This window comes from Citrus clementina, unplaced genomic scaffold (genome assembly GCF_000493195.1).
Source record: "Citrus clementina cultivar Clemenules unplaced genomic scaffold, Citrus_clementina_v1.0 scaffold_4, whole genome shotgun sequence".
Taxonomy (NCBI): Eukaryota; Viridiplantae; Streptophyta; class Magnoliopsida; order Sapindales; family Rutaceae; genus Citrus; species Citrus x clementina.
This window is the reverse complement of record NW_006262274.1, coordinates 16,441,889-16,456,779: the sequence shown is the minus strand read 5'-3', so window position 1 is coordinate 16,456,779 and position 14,891 is coordinate 16,441,889. Positions and strand designations below refer to the sequence as shown.

Below are 14,891 nucleotides of genomic sequence, written 5' to 3'. Positions count from 1 at the left end.
TACGCGTTTTCCTTTGTCAAATTAAGAAGTCATCTACACCACCAATATGAAAAATCATTAGAATTAATTACAAAAAATGACAGGAACAAATTAAGCTTAAAAGAGTTTAGTTAGGAAAAGTAAAAGAAGCCAATTCAAAAAGAAAAATCACGAAATTCGTGTGTTGCATTCAGAAAAGGCAATATGATTGTTAGATCCACAGAAGCAACATGATTTAACCACCCCCCACAACAACTCTTTAATCTTCATTTTTTAAAAAAATAGCCCATCAAACAAGAAATTAACAGATTCAGTTTTACCACAGAACAAAAAGCAAAAGCAACTGAATTAAGACATGCAATCAACAAATAATTCTCTCCCTCGATCCCCAACAACCTTATTATTAATAAAAGGATATCAAAATCATTATCCCAAGTCACCATTGATAAAAAAAGAAGATAAATAATAATAATTAAAAAAATTAAAACAAATGTTATCGAAGATAAAATCAAAATAATAAATTAAGAGAATGTTTTACGAGCACTGTACCTAGAGAAGGAGATAGAAACACTGTGGTAAAGTTTAATAGTACTCGTCGGAATCGTGCGTGTGACTGTGATGGCAGGGAAGCAGGAAGCAGCTTAGGATTTTTTTTTTTCGTTTGCAGATTGTTGGTCGTGACCATTGATTTGTGATTTTGGGTTATGCTAATGCTAGTTTACTTTTGGGCTTTTGGCGTTATCTAATTTACTTTTGGCTTTATGTCATTGTTACTTTTTTTTGACAAAAGCTTTACGTTACTTTAGTTTTGGTTTTGGATGAGGATGACTTTATTTCAAGAGTTTTTGACCGCCGATTTGATATTTTTTATTTTTTATTTTTATTAGATAATGGTTGTTATGTTACTTTACTTGATGACTTTACTTTACTTTAATTTTTTTATTATTAATTTAATCATTTTTTATTTTTTATTTTTATTAAATAATGGCTAAATTATATTATGGTGTTTATGTAATTACGTAATATCATATTTATAATATTTTTTAAAATAAATAAATAAATATTTTTTTGCGGATTCACGGATTTTTGCGGATTCACAGAAGTAAATCCATATCCAATCCACCGACTGCGGATTTTTAAAATTTCAATCCAATCCAATCCACCAATCCACGGATCGGATTTATACGGACCGGATTTTTACGGATCAGACGGATTGAACGGATCGGATCGGATTCTGAACACCCCTAGCAAAACTTATGTATGACAGTCTAGTAAATGCATGACATCTGTCTTAGTTTGTTTTTATCTCTATTAGCATTAGCATGATTGTAAGCATGGGTATGTTTGTAAGGTAGAATGCGTCTTTATAACTATTTATTAAAATTAGTACCTCTTCTGAGGTTTTCTCTGAAAACTAAAAGGATGAGAGGGTGAAGAGAGTTGTCATAACTCTGGCTTTAGTCACTCTTTCATGAGTTTTTCTTCTGAGTCCAATAGCATTAATGCTGTTGAATTAAAACTTAGTTATTGTAGTCCAGTGGTAAGAGCTAACAGTTCGTAAGCTTTTACTGAGGTTGGTGAGCACTTATTGGGGCTGAGCTCCTTGAAGATCAAATGGATACCGAAGAATTAATAAAGCGATGCAAATCTATCCGATTAAGTGAAGAAGATGAAGTAATGAAGACAAAAGGGGAAAAATATTGAATGGCTGTCTGGTGGGAAAAATACTTCTCTCCAGAGAAGTAAAGATAGAAAGACTGCATTCAACAATGCAGCATGTGTGGAAGACAAGCCGGGAAATAAAAATTGAAAACCTTGGTGATAATGTCTTTATGTTTAAATTCGGATCGAATGAAGACAAACGGAGAATTCTAGCAGGGGGACCATGGCCTTTTGATAGGGCACTTATCGTTCTCACGGAGCCGTCTAGGATTGGAGATGTTAAGAAGTAGGATTTTAGCCATGCATCCTTTTGGGTACTGATGAGCATATAATACATACATATTTTACCATTAATTAAATAATTGTTAGTTATATTTATTTGTTATTTTTAATTAATTGAATTATTTTATTGAATAGGGAATTAATTGGAGATTATGAATAAAAAGGGCACAAAGGAGTTCAATTTGTGAGCATTAAAGATTAATTAACTTGGAAGCAATTATGCTTATATGCATGTTAATTCAAGCCAAGAAAACCGAACTCAACAAATGCATTCACCATCCACGTGCAAACAAAGAAGAAGGTTAAAGCTAAAGTGGGCAGCACATAAAAACAAAGCTCTTAATTAAGCCTTTGAATGGAAAGTCAAAGTAGAATAAAGGAAGGAAATCAATAGCTTTTGGCTTTTATTGTTTTCAATTACGTGGCAAGCTTAGGGCTTTAGCTTGTAAAAGTTGGTTTAGTTATTAGAATCACAATAGGATTCGGTGGCCAAGCAATATAAAAGGGAGTTTTGCTTTTGAATTAGAGGGCCGCCAGAAGGGAGTGCAGACGCAAGGGCTGGAAGAGAGCAATCGGCAGTAGCAATATTTCAGCTTCCATGGCTGATTTTATTTCTTGTGTTACTCCCAATTCAAGTATGTTTAGCTAATTTTCTTCCACTAGTTATAATTTAGATTGTCTTTTATATTTTTTTTAATTAAAAAAAAACACAAAAAAAAATTATTTGTCTTTAAATTCATTGTTTGGTTGTTTGATTTCTTTTATTTATTTTTTATTATTGTTGATTTGTTTTATTTTATTTTGTTTTTCTTTCTTTCCTTGTCTAGTTAGTTTATGAGTGTTTGGGAACGTGATTTAACAAATCGTTTGGTTAAAAGAGAGTCGAAAATTGATAGTAGTCAAGCTAGTTCTTTAGAAGTGATGGATGACCCAAATAGATTATTGCCAATACTTCCACCAGTGCAAGCAGAGAAAACCCTTAGAGAATATTTTTCACCACTTGCAGCCAACCAACCATCTTGTATTGTGTTGCCACAAACTACAGCAACACACTTTGAACTTAAGCCCTCTGTCATTCAACTTTTACCATCTTTCCATGGGTTAGAGAGAGAGGATCCATATTTGCACATTAAGGAATTTCTTGACATATGCTCTACATTCCGTTTTCAAAATTTTAATGATGAGTCAATTAAGCTTCGTATGTTCCCTTTCTCATTAAAAGACAAAGCAAAAGCTTGGTTGAATTCACTTCCTGCTGGATCTATTAGTACATGGGATGAATTGAGTAATAAGTTTCTCACCAAGTTTTTCCCTATGTCTAAAACAAATGCCCTTAGGAGAGAGATAAGTGATTTTTATCAAAGAGAGGGTGAGCAATTTTACGAGTGTTGGGAAAGATTCAATGATTTACTCCTTAAGTGTCCCCACCATGGTTTTGAAAAATGGAGACTTATACAATGCTTTTATAACGGTTTAACCATGTCAAATCGTCATATGGTAGAGTCTATGAATGGTGGGAGATTTTTGAACTTACATGAAGTGGCTGCATGGGATTTCTTTAATTCACTTTCTGAAAATTCTCAACAGTGGGATTTTTCAAATCAAAGGGAAAAATTATCTCAAGTTTCTAGAAAGGGTCTATACGAACTTAATGATGACTTTGATGTGAAAGCCACTCTAGCTACACTTTCTAGGAAAGTGGATGCCTTAGCTCTGAACCAATCCATGAATCATCATCCTAGTGTAGCTAATGAGGTTTGTGCTATTTGTTCTAACTTGTCTCATACAGCACAGAATTGTCCATCATTACCAGTTTATCAAGAGGCTTATTCTGAGCAGGTACATGCCTTACAATCATATGAGAAAACCCCTAATAATCCATATTCACCCACATATAATCCTAATTGGAGGAATCACCCTAATTTTTCTTGGAAACAAAATCAGCCTTTGTCAAACCAAGGAGGACAACAATTTAACATGCCCAATCAACAATTTGTCCCTCATAATCAAGTATATCCTCCTGCCCAACAACCTATGTTTCAATTTGTTGCACCCCAACAAAGAAAGCCTTCTTTAGAGGATACACTTCAAAGTTTCATTCAGTCAACCCAACAAGCTTTTCAGTCAAATACTCACGCTATTCTAAAGCTTGAACATCAATTGGGTCAATTAGCAACTACTGTAGCTGAGAGAGAAAAAGGAAAATTTCCAAGTCAACCAATTCCTAATCCCAAAGGAGTGCACGAAGTTGGATCGAGTTCAAGCCATCAACATGAAGAAGCAAAATCTGTTATGACCTTGAGAAGAGGAAAATTATTTGACAACAAAGTAGAGGTTCAAACAAGGAAGACATCTGAGCCTACTTCTTCAGATCCAGTTCCATCACAAGACTCATCACCAAATGATCTAGAAGAGAGTGGCCCACCAACTTACATTCCTAAAGCTCTTTTTCCTCAAAGGTTAACAAAGGTAAAGAAAGAGACTTCAACAGGTGAGATTATGGAAATCTTCAAACAGGTAAGTATAAACATCCATTTACTCGATGCCATTAAGCAAGTTCCTTCCTATGCCAAGTTTTTAAAAGATTTATGCACTAAAAAGAGAAATTTACATGTCACTAAAAAGGCATTTTTAACTGAACAAACTAGCAATTTACTTCAATGTAAAATGCCACCAAAATTTAAGGATCCTGGTTCTCCTACTATCTCATGTGTTATAGGGAACCAATGTTTTGATAAAGCATTATTGGATTTGGGTGCTAGTGTTAATCTCTTGCCTTATTCTGTTTACATGCAACTTGGACTAGGTGAGTTAAAATCAACTCCTATTGTTTTGCAACTTGCTGATAGATCAATGAAAATACCTCGTGGTATTATAGAGGATGTGTTGATACAGATTGACAAATTTTATTATCCTATTGATTTTATCGTTATTGATACTCAGCATGTGCATGATCCTAAGAAACACACTCCAGTTATTCTAGGTCGTCCTTTCTTAGCTACAGCTGATGCTCTTATTAATTGCAGGAATGGAAATATGCAGCTATCTTTTGGTAATATGACCATGGAATTGAATATTTTTAATGTTACCAAGCAGCCACAAGAAGAAGATGAATTTGTTGAAGCAAATATGATAGAGGAATTAGTAGAAGATTCATTCATTTCTAACCATACTGATGATCCATTAGAGGCATGTCTAACTCATTCTGATTTATCTTTTAATGATGACAGTGCAATTGCAGAAGTCAGCGCTTTACTTGATGCACCTCCAATTACGGACACAACTAAATGGAAGACAAAGTCAGAACTACTGCCTCATTCTGAGAAGAAAATTGGCCCATCTGCAGAGGCACCACCAAAATTGGAACTCAAAGCATTGCCCGACACTCTGGAATATGCATTCTTGGGAGAATCTGACACTCTACCTGTCATTATTTCTTCTTCCCTCGATCTTGAGCAAAAAGGTAAGTTGTTAGGTATTCTAAAAAAATATAAGGAGGCAATAGGATGGACCATCGCTGATATTAAAGGTATTAATCCAGTAGATTGCATGCATCGTATTCATCTTGAAGAAAATGCTAAACCTATTAGGGAAATGCAACGTAGGCTAAATCCTAAAATGAAAGAAGTGGTAAGAGCTGAAGTAATCAAATTATTAGATGCAGGAATTATTTATCCTATTTCAGATAGCTCTTGGGTTAGCCCTGTGCAAGTTGTTCCTAAGAAATCTGGTGTTACAGTAGTTACTAATGCTAATAATGAATTAATTCCCACTAGAGTAACTACATGTTGGCGTGTTTGCATTGATTATAGAAAATTGAATTCATTCACAAGAAAAGATCATTTTCCTCTTCCATTTATTGATCAAATGCTTGATAGACTTGCAGGTCATGATTTTTATTGTTTTCTATATGGATATTCAGGTTATAATCAGATCCCTATAGCTCCAGAGGACCAGGAGAAAACTACTTTTACTTGTCCCTTTGGAACTTTTGCATATAGGAGAATGCCATTTAGTTTATGCAATGCACCTGCTACCTTTCAAAGATGCATGCTTAGTATTTTTTCTGATATAGTTGAGAGATTTCTTGAAGTATTCATGGATGATTTTTTTGTTTATGGAGATTCTTTTGATGAATGTTTACAGCACCTAACATTAGTTTTGCAGAGATGTAAAGAAAAGAATTTGGTTCTAAATTGGGAAAAGTGTCACTTCATGGTAAAACAAGGTATTGTTCTTGGTCATATAATTTCCAGCAAAGGTATAGAAGTCGACAAAGCTAAGGTGGATTTAATTTCTAATCTTCCATATCCCAAATCCGTAAAAGAAGTAAGATCTTTCCTTGGACATGCTGGTTTTTATAGAAGATTCATTAAAGATTTTAGTAAAATTTCTAGACCTTTATGCAATTTACTTGTTAAGGATGCACCTTTTATCTTTGATGAATCTTGTCTTGATGCTTTTGCAAAGCTTAAGAAATTGTTGACTTCTTCACCTATCATTCAGCCACCTAATTGGGATTTGCCTTTTGAAATTATGTGTGATGCATCTGATTATGCTGTAGGAGCAGTTTTAGGACAAAGATTAGATCGTGTGCCTTATGTGATTTATTATGCTAGTATGACACTCAATAATGCACAGTTGAACTATTCAACTACAGAAAAAGAAATGCTAGCTGTGGTATTTGCACTTGATAAATTCAGATCTTATCTTATAGGTTGTAAAGTGATTATTTTTACTGATCATGCTGCTTTAAAATATTTGTTTACTAAGAAAGATGCCAAGGCAAGATTGATTCGTTGGGTGTCGCTTTTACAAGAATTTGACATTGAATTTAGAGATAAAAAAGGTTCTGAAAATGTTGTGGCGGATCATTTATCTCGCCTTGATCTTAAATTTATTCCAGAATCTTTACCTTTGAATGAGTCTTTCCCAGATGAGCAACTTATGAGTGTAAATGTTGTACCATGGTTTGCTGATATAGTTAATTACCTTGCTACAGGTCAAATTCTAGAGCACTGGGCTAAGCAAGATAGAACAAAGTTCTTATCTAAAGTGAAAGACTTCTTTTGGGATGATCCCTATTTATTTAAATATTGTGCTGATCAGATTATTAGGCGATGTGTTCCCGATAATGAAATTCAAAGTGTTATCTCATTTTGCCATGAACAAGCTTGTAGAGGCCACTTTAGTGCTAAAAAGACAGCAACAAAAATTTTACAATGTGGTTTTTATTGGCCTACTCTTTTTCATGACGCTTACGTTTTCTGTTCTTTGTGTGATAGGTGCCAACGTATGGGTAGCATTTCAAAGAGGAACATGATGCCACTCAATCATATTCTTGTGGTTGAGATCTTCGATGTATGGGGTATTGATTTCATGGGACATTTTCCTCCATCTTGTGGTTATCAGTATATATTGGTTGCAGTAGACTATGTGTCGAAGTGGGTTGAAGCTACTCCATGCAAAACCAATGATCATAGGGTTGTAGTGAAATTCTTGAAGAGTAATATTTTGTCTCGTTTTGGTTTCCCTAGAACAATCATTAGTGATGGTGGTACCCATTTTTGCAATAAACCTTTCAAAACTCTTTTGAACAAATATTCCATTACACATAAGGTTGCCACCCCATACCATCCTCAAACCAGTGGCCAAGTAGAGATTTCTAATAGAGAGATCAAGCAGATTCTAGAGAAAACAGTTAGGCCAGATAGAAAGGATTGGTCTTTGAGACTTGATGATGCATTGTGGGCATATAGGACTGCTTTTAAAACACCAATTGGGATGTCGCCTTATAGACTTGTATATGGAAAAGCATGTCATCTGCCAGTAGAGTTGGAGCATCGTGCATATTGGGCTATCAAGAAATTCAATTTTGACATGCAGCAGGCTGGTTCCAAGAGAAGATTACAACTAGCAGAACTTGAAGAGATCAGGAATGATGCATATGATAATGCCAAGATTTACAAGCAACGTATGAAAGTCTTTCATGACAAGCACATTTTGAGAAAATCCTTTACACCAGGTCAGAAAGTACTTTTATATAATTCCCGATTGCATCTCTTTCCAGGTAAGTTACGTTCTCGATGGTCTGGTCCTTTTGTAGTTCGTACTGTCTTCCCTTATGGAGCAATTGAGATTGAAAATTCTAAAAATGGTGATTTATTTAAGGTCAATGGTCAAAGATTAAAACCATTTTTAGAGTTAAGAACACCAGAAGTTGAGGAGATACTTTTAGATGATCCTGTTTATCAGGATTAATTAAGTTCATCTTTGCACTCTTGTTTTATTTTAATAGTAGGTTTTCTTTTCTTTGTTTGTTTTTCTTTTCTAGTATTTTTCTTTTCTAATGTTTTCTTTTCATTTGGCATTTTCTTTTAAGCTTTCTCAGTCCATCCAGGTGTGATCTCTCCAACTTTCTTTTTATTATTTATGTTGTTATTATTATTATTATTATTATTATTATTATTATTATTATTATTATTATTATTATTATTATTTTTCTTTCATTTGTTTGCATGCATATCTTTTGTTTGTGAAACATTGAGGACAATGTTCCAAATAAGTTTGGGGGGTGGGAATAGTGTGTGCTTTGTTTGTTAAAAAAAAACCAAAAAAAAAATTTTAAAAAAAATTCAAAAATTCAAAAAAAAAAAGTTGTTGTTTTTTGTTTTTATGTGAAAAGCCAATGATAAGAATTTGATTGACAATGAATATGGTTTTTAGAAAGGGTTGAATATTGTCTTAGTTTATACTTGATTCTTGTGTTAGTTCCTCTTGATTGAGATTCTTTAAACCATGAGCACTAATATCAATTCTTTCGTAATTTTGACTTGAAATTTGAGATTGACGCAGCCTGAGTTGAGAATTTTAGATAGAGTAAATGACTGTTTGTCTTGATTCTTATCTCCACAATACACAATAGTATACACGGGCACCAAAGTCAGAAATAGCTACCTATAACCCTTAAGAGTGAAGCTATCCTTGAGTAATTTGGGCCTATGTACCACCAATATGTAGAGGATAATCTACCATGAGAAGAAGGCTACTTTAAGGGGTAGAGTGAAAGCTCCTGACTATGGTTAAAAAAAAGGAAGAAAAAAAAAAGAGAAAAAGAAAAATCAAATCAAGTGCATGTGCTGAAAAAAAAATCAAAAGAAAATGCACATAAAAGCCTGTGAAAAAAAAAATTGGAGATCAAGATGATAAGATTAGTTTGACCTACTCTTTTCTTTGTTTGAGGCGAAGGTTGTTGAAGTTGAGGATTTTGGGAATTGATTTGATTGAATTGATTTCACACACACACTACAAGAATCAAAAGAGAGGTGGGATTGACTATTGAATTAAAGTTAGAACTTTGCTAATATTTAAAATTTTCTTTGAGCTAAGGTTTTCGTTCTTTTGATTTAATTTAATTTATTATTATTTTTTTTAAATGATGTTTGTGGGTATCATCACTGAAGCCCTCACGAGACTATAACTCGTCCACTAGGGCCGCCTAGGGGTTTAAAGGCTTGTTGCATACGCTAAATGCAATCGCGATCACCTGCGAAAGTGGTTTAGTTAGGATTTACTTTTTGTTTCGTTACTTTTGTTTTTGTTTTTAGTTTTAGTTTTGCTCGAGGACTAGCAAAATCCAAGTTTGGGGGTATTTGATGAGCATATAATACATACATATTTTACCATTAATTAAATAATTGTTAGTTATATTTATTTGTTATTTTTAATTAATTGAATTATTTTATTGAATAGGGAATTAATTGGAGATTATGAATAAAAAGGGCACAAAGGAGTTCAATTTGTGAGCATTAAAGATTAATTAACTTGGAAGCAATTATGCTTATATGCATGTTAATTCAAGCCAAGAAAACCGAACTCAACAAATGCATTCACCATCCACGTGCAAACAAAGAAGAAGGTTAAAGCTAAAGTGGGCAGCACATAAAAACAAAGCTCTTAATTAAGCCTTTGAATGGAAAGTCAAAGTAGAATAAAGGAAGGAAATCAATAGCTTTTGGCTTTTATTGTTTTCAATTACGTGGCAAGCTTAGGGCTTTAGCTTGTAAAAGTTGGTTTAGTTATTAGAATCACAATAGGATTCGGTGGCCAAGCAATATAAAAGGGAGTTTTGCTTTTGAATTAGAGGGCCGCCAGAAGGGAGTGCAGACGCAAGGGCTGGAAGAGAGCAATCGGCAGTAGCAATATTTCAGCTTCCATGGCTGATTTTATTTCTTGTGTTACTCCCAATTCAAGTATGTTTAGCTAATTTTCTTACACTGAGGTTAAGGATGAAACCCTATTCAATAAAATAATTATCTTTTTATTTAATTAATTCCATATATATGTTCTTTGATGATTATGGTTTTTATTTCACATGATTAATTGGATGTTAATAAAATCTTTTCATCAATTCTGTCATGCATTATTGATTGTTAAGATTAATATTCGATTAATTCTATGCTTGGATCTATAAAGTTTATACATGATTATCTTTGATTTTATATCTTTCATTAAATTGTTTACATGGAGTACTTAGAAAACTTTGACTCTTTGTTATTCAATATGTTTACATGAGATTCTTAGATGTCATATTATTAAGCAGAAAAAAAACCTACATTAGATTTAATTACTTGGGCTTAATTGTTATATTCACGAGATGACATAGATTGATTTCGAGTTGTCACTCTAAAATTGAGGATTAATTAATAATTAGATAATTACTAGTTGAATAGTGGTGGATTCTGAAACCTTGGTAATTCTTATCTTATTGAATTCTCCTTTATTTTAATTGCTTCCTTAGTTTAATTGGTTTAATTTTCTTAAAAACTCAATTTGCTCAACTAGGTTAGAATTAATATTAATTTTAGATTTAAATTAGACTTTTTAATTTATAACAATCCCTGTGGGATCGACCTCGTTACCACTATTCTATTTCTAGATTCGTGCGCTTGCGAGTATATTAAAATTTTCACAACAGGTACAATTACACGATGTACCAATCATGTGTATGGAAAAAGAAATGGCTGCAGAATTAGGGGAAGCTATTGGAAAGGTAGAAGAAGTTGAAACCGATTCTTCCGGAGGGTGTATAGGCAAGTTCTTGAGAATGAAGATTTTGATAGATATCACCAAGCCTTTAAAAAAGTTAGTAGTTCTGGAAAATATGGAGAATGAGAGGGAAAATGTAGAAAGAAATAAAGAAGAAGACATCTCAATGCTGGTATACTACGAAAGGCACCCTGACTTTTGTTTTTGTTGCGACCGCATTGGGCACTAGTACGGGGAATGTGCTTATTATAAGTCTCAATCAAATGATGAACTCGCCTATGGTCCATGGCTTAAAGCAACTGCATCAGCTGAAAGGTTGAAATAAAGTAGAGGCAATGAGAGATAGAAAGCAGAACCCGGTCAACCAATCACAAAAGTTCAAGCTCAAGTAAGCACGGATTTGATGCAGGTAGCAATAAAGGAGAAACAATAAGATCCAATGGAGAAAGAGGTAACAGAAAGCTTGCAACAAACCCGAATGGATCCGGGTAGGGAAAATGTGGATCCAGGAACAGACAATGGTTAAGGGGTAGTTGTAGATCATTTAATGCATAGAGCTACTGAACCTAGAGGGTCAGAGGCTAGCTATTCAGCAGCAGAAAGGCCAGTGGTCAACATCACAAGTCATGGGGAAGAGGCAAAAAGGGCGGGAAAGAAGATTGAAGAAGGAAAAAAGAGGGAATCAAAACTTTAAGGTGACGCTTTAAAGGAAAAAATGATTTTTGAAAACAAAAAAGAGTTGAATGAGGAGCCGGAATTGAACTGGAGCAATAACAAGCAAAAAACAATTATGGGCTCTCAACACAAAGAAGCATACATGGGCCAAGTGGAATTAGAAATTGAGGATGGAGTTAATGAGCCATATGCAAATAAATGTAAGCCTATAAGGAGAAAATAGAAGCCTCAAGCCCGCAATTTAGAAGAAAAAAAGAAAAACAAAGAGGGGCAAGTTGTAATGAAAAGGCCAACAAGTTCTCAAAATTGGTACACCCCAAATTCTAAAAGATTGAAAGAAAGTAGCCCAAAAAATATTGCCCTTTCCCAACGATTTCCAAACCAACTCCCAATAGCAACTCAGCTACAGCTTGAGGATGAGGAAGGTGAAGTTATGGAGGAATCACCACTTATTGTTGATGAACTATCGGCGGTGGCTGGAAATCAGCCCCGTCGACAGCCATGAGGATTATAAGCTGGAACATTCGGAGTTTAGTGAAAAACTAAACGTTCCGAGAAGCTCACGAGGTAATCCGTGAGCATAAACCCCAAATTTTGTTTCTCTGTGAAACAAAAATGACAGTGCAACAAATGAAGAAAAAGAATGAGCAGCTATGTTTCCCAAGCTGCTTTGCTGTCAGTAGAGAAGGAATGGGTGGTGGCCTAGCTATGCTTTGGAGCTCTGATGTCACGGTTGATATAAAGTCATACAGCTTCCATCATGTTGACGCGGTTGTGCACAGTGAGAATGGGAGCTTGTGGAGATGTACGGCCATTTATGGGCATCTAGAAACAGTTCAGAAACAGAATACGTGGAAGTTATTGAAAAGGTTAGCAGATTTTTCCTCCTTACCATGGCTCTGTTTTGGGGACTTCAATGAAGTTCTAAACATAAATGAAAAAATAAGAGGTAACGAGAGGAATGTAAGCATGATAACTGATTTTAGATAAGCTCTCAGGGAGTGTGATTTGAGGGACGTGGGGTGCACTGGGTATCCGTTTACTTGGTCAAATAAGAGGTTTGGGGTAGATTTGATTGAAAAGCCATTGGATAGATTTTTATGCAACAGGGGTTAGGGTAACTATTTCCAGGAAAAAGCAGCTCTGAATTTAGTTTCCTGGTGCTCTAATCACCACCCAATTTTAATAGAAGTAGTTGAAAAAGGAAAAGATAGGAGATTTTTCAAGAGAACTTTTCACAGAGCTCATTATGAAAACTTTTGGAGTTCCTACGAGAAATGTAAGGAGATCGTTAAGCACGAATGGAGGGACACCAGCTGCTGGAGTAAGGGAAACCCTATGGATTTGTTTAAAAAGAAATCGAATGAAGCTTTGGCCGATATGAAGTTGTGGAGCAATAATGAATTCAAGGGCAGACAAAAGAAGTTAAAGCGACTGAAAGATAAGCTGAAGATTATCAGAGAAAATTCCAGTCATAATGATAGTGGTGCTGAAATCAGAAAAACGAAAAGGCAGATTGATAACATCTTGTTGGATGAAGAAATTTATTGGAAGCAAAGATCGAGAGCAGATTGGCTGTGAGAGGGGGACAAGAACACAAAATTCTTTCATTCCAAAGCCTCAGCGAGAAAGAGGAAGAACAGAATCGTGGGGCTCGAGGATGAGCGAGGAATCTGGAATGAAAAACCTAAGGATGTCCAAAGTATGTTTTATGAATACTTCACCAGCATCTTTACTACAACCGATCATTCTCTAGCCCATCTGAATGCAGCCTTAACAGATTTGCCTCAATGAGTAACAGGGGAGATGAATATGTCCCTAGAGCATAGTTTACTGAGGAGGAGATCTCAACTGCCCTTGCTCAGATGTGCCCCACCAAAGCACCAGGTCCCGATGGTCTTCCAGCAACCTTTTTCCAAAAGCACTGGAGCTCAGTCAAGGAAGGAGTGATAACAACCTGGTTGCATATTCTCAATGAGGGAGGTAGTGTTGCCCCTTTAAATCATACTTATATTGCTTTAATTCCAAAAGTGCGTAATCCTAGAAAGGTGACTAAATTTAGACTCATTAGCCTGTGCAATGTTATATATAGGATTGTGGCAAAAGTCTTGGCTAATAGACTGATACAAGTTCTGGATGAGATCATTTCGCCCAACCAAAGTGCTTTCATCCCAATCGATTGATCACTGATAATGTAATCATAGGCTATGAATGTCTTAATAAAATTAGGCAAAGTAGGGGAAAAAGAAATAGAGTAGTTGCCTTAAAGTTAGACATTAGCAAAGCTTATGATAGAATGAAGTGGTGTTTTGTGGAAAAGGCAATGCAGCAGCTAGGTTTCTCTGTAAAGTGGGTGAATCTTATTATGAATTGCATTTCTACAGCGAGTTTTTCTGTGCTTATCAATGGTGTGCCTACCGGACTAATATATCCTCAAAGGGGGTTAAGACAAGGCTGCCCTTTATCTCCTTATCTTTTTATCATTTGTGCAGAGGCCTTTTCGCATTTGATAATTCAAGCAGAGAGACGTAAGCAAATCCAGGGCCTAAGTTTTAGCAAGAACTTGTCTGTTTCTCATCTCCTATTTGCCAATGACAGCCTGATCTTCGTAAGGGTGTCTATTAAAGATTGCAGAAATTTAAAAAAGATCTTTGATGTGTATGCAGCAGCTTCGGGTCAGATCTTCAGTTATCAAAAGTCCTCAATGTTTTTCAGCAGCTCAACAAATTAGAGGCGGATGGAGGAGATCAAAAACATCTTTAATCTAAGTATTATTTCCAGGCATGAGAAGTATCTTGGTTTGCCCTCCATGGTGGGGAGAAAGAAGATTAGCTTCTTTAACGATATCAAATTGAGAGTCCTAAGCAAGCTGTCCAGCTGACAAAGTAAATTATTTTCTTAAGGGGGAAAGGAAGTGCTGATCAAAGCAATAGCTCAAGCTGTGTTTGCTTATGCAATGAATGTCTTCAAAGTGCCCTTGAGTATTTGCGAAGACATCCAAAAAGCCATAGCTAGATTCTGGTGGGGAGGTTCAGAAAAGCACAAAAGCATCTATTGGGCAAGATGGGAAAGATTGTGTTGTGCCAAGAAGATATGAGGGTTGGGCTTTAGAGAATTTTCCAGCTTTAATCAAGCTCTAATCGCGAAGCAAGGTTGGAGGGTCCTGCAAAATCCAGAGATTTTGCTGTCAAAGATACTAAAAGCAAGGTACTTCAAGCATTCTAATTTTATGGAAGCAAAGCTCA

General features: G+C 35.2%; 1 non-coding gene across 1 annotated transcript; it reads right to left on the bottom strand.

Annotated features, from left to right (window-relative positions):
• Nucleotides 1-3,252: 3,252 nt before the first annotated feature.
• LOC112099368 lies at nt 3,253-3,359 on the bottom strand. The gene has a single exon (XR_002906172.1). It is a non-coding gene; the product is annotated as a small nucleolar RNA R71 (small nucleolar RNA).
• Between the last annotated feature and the right edge of the window lie 11,532 nt (nt 3,360-14,891).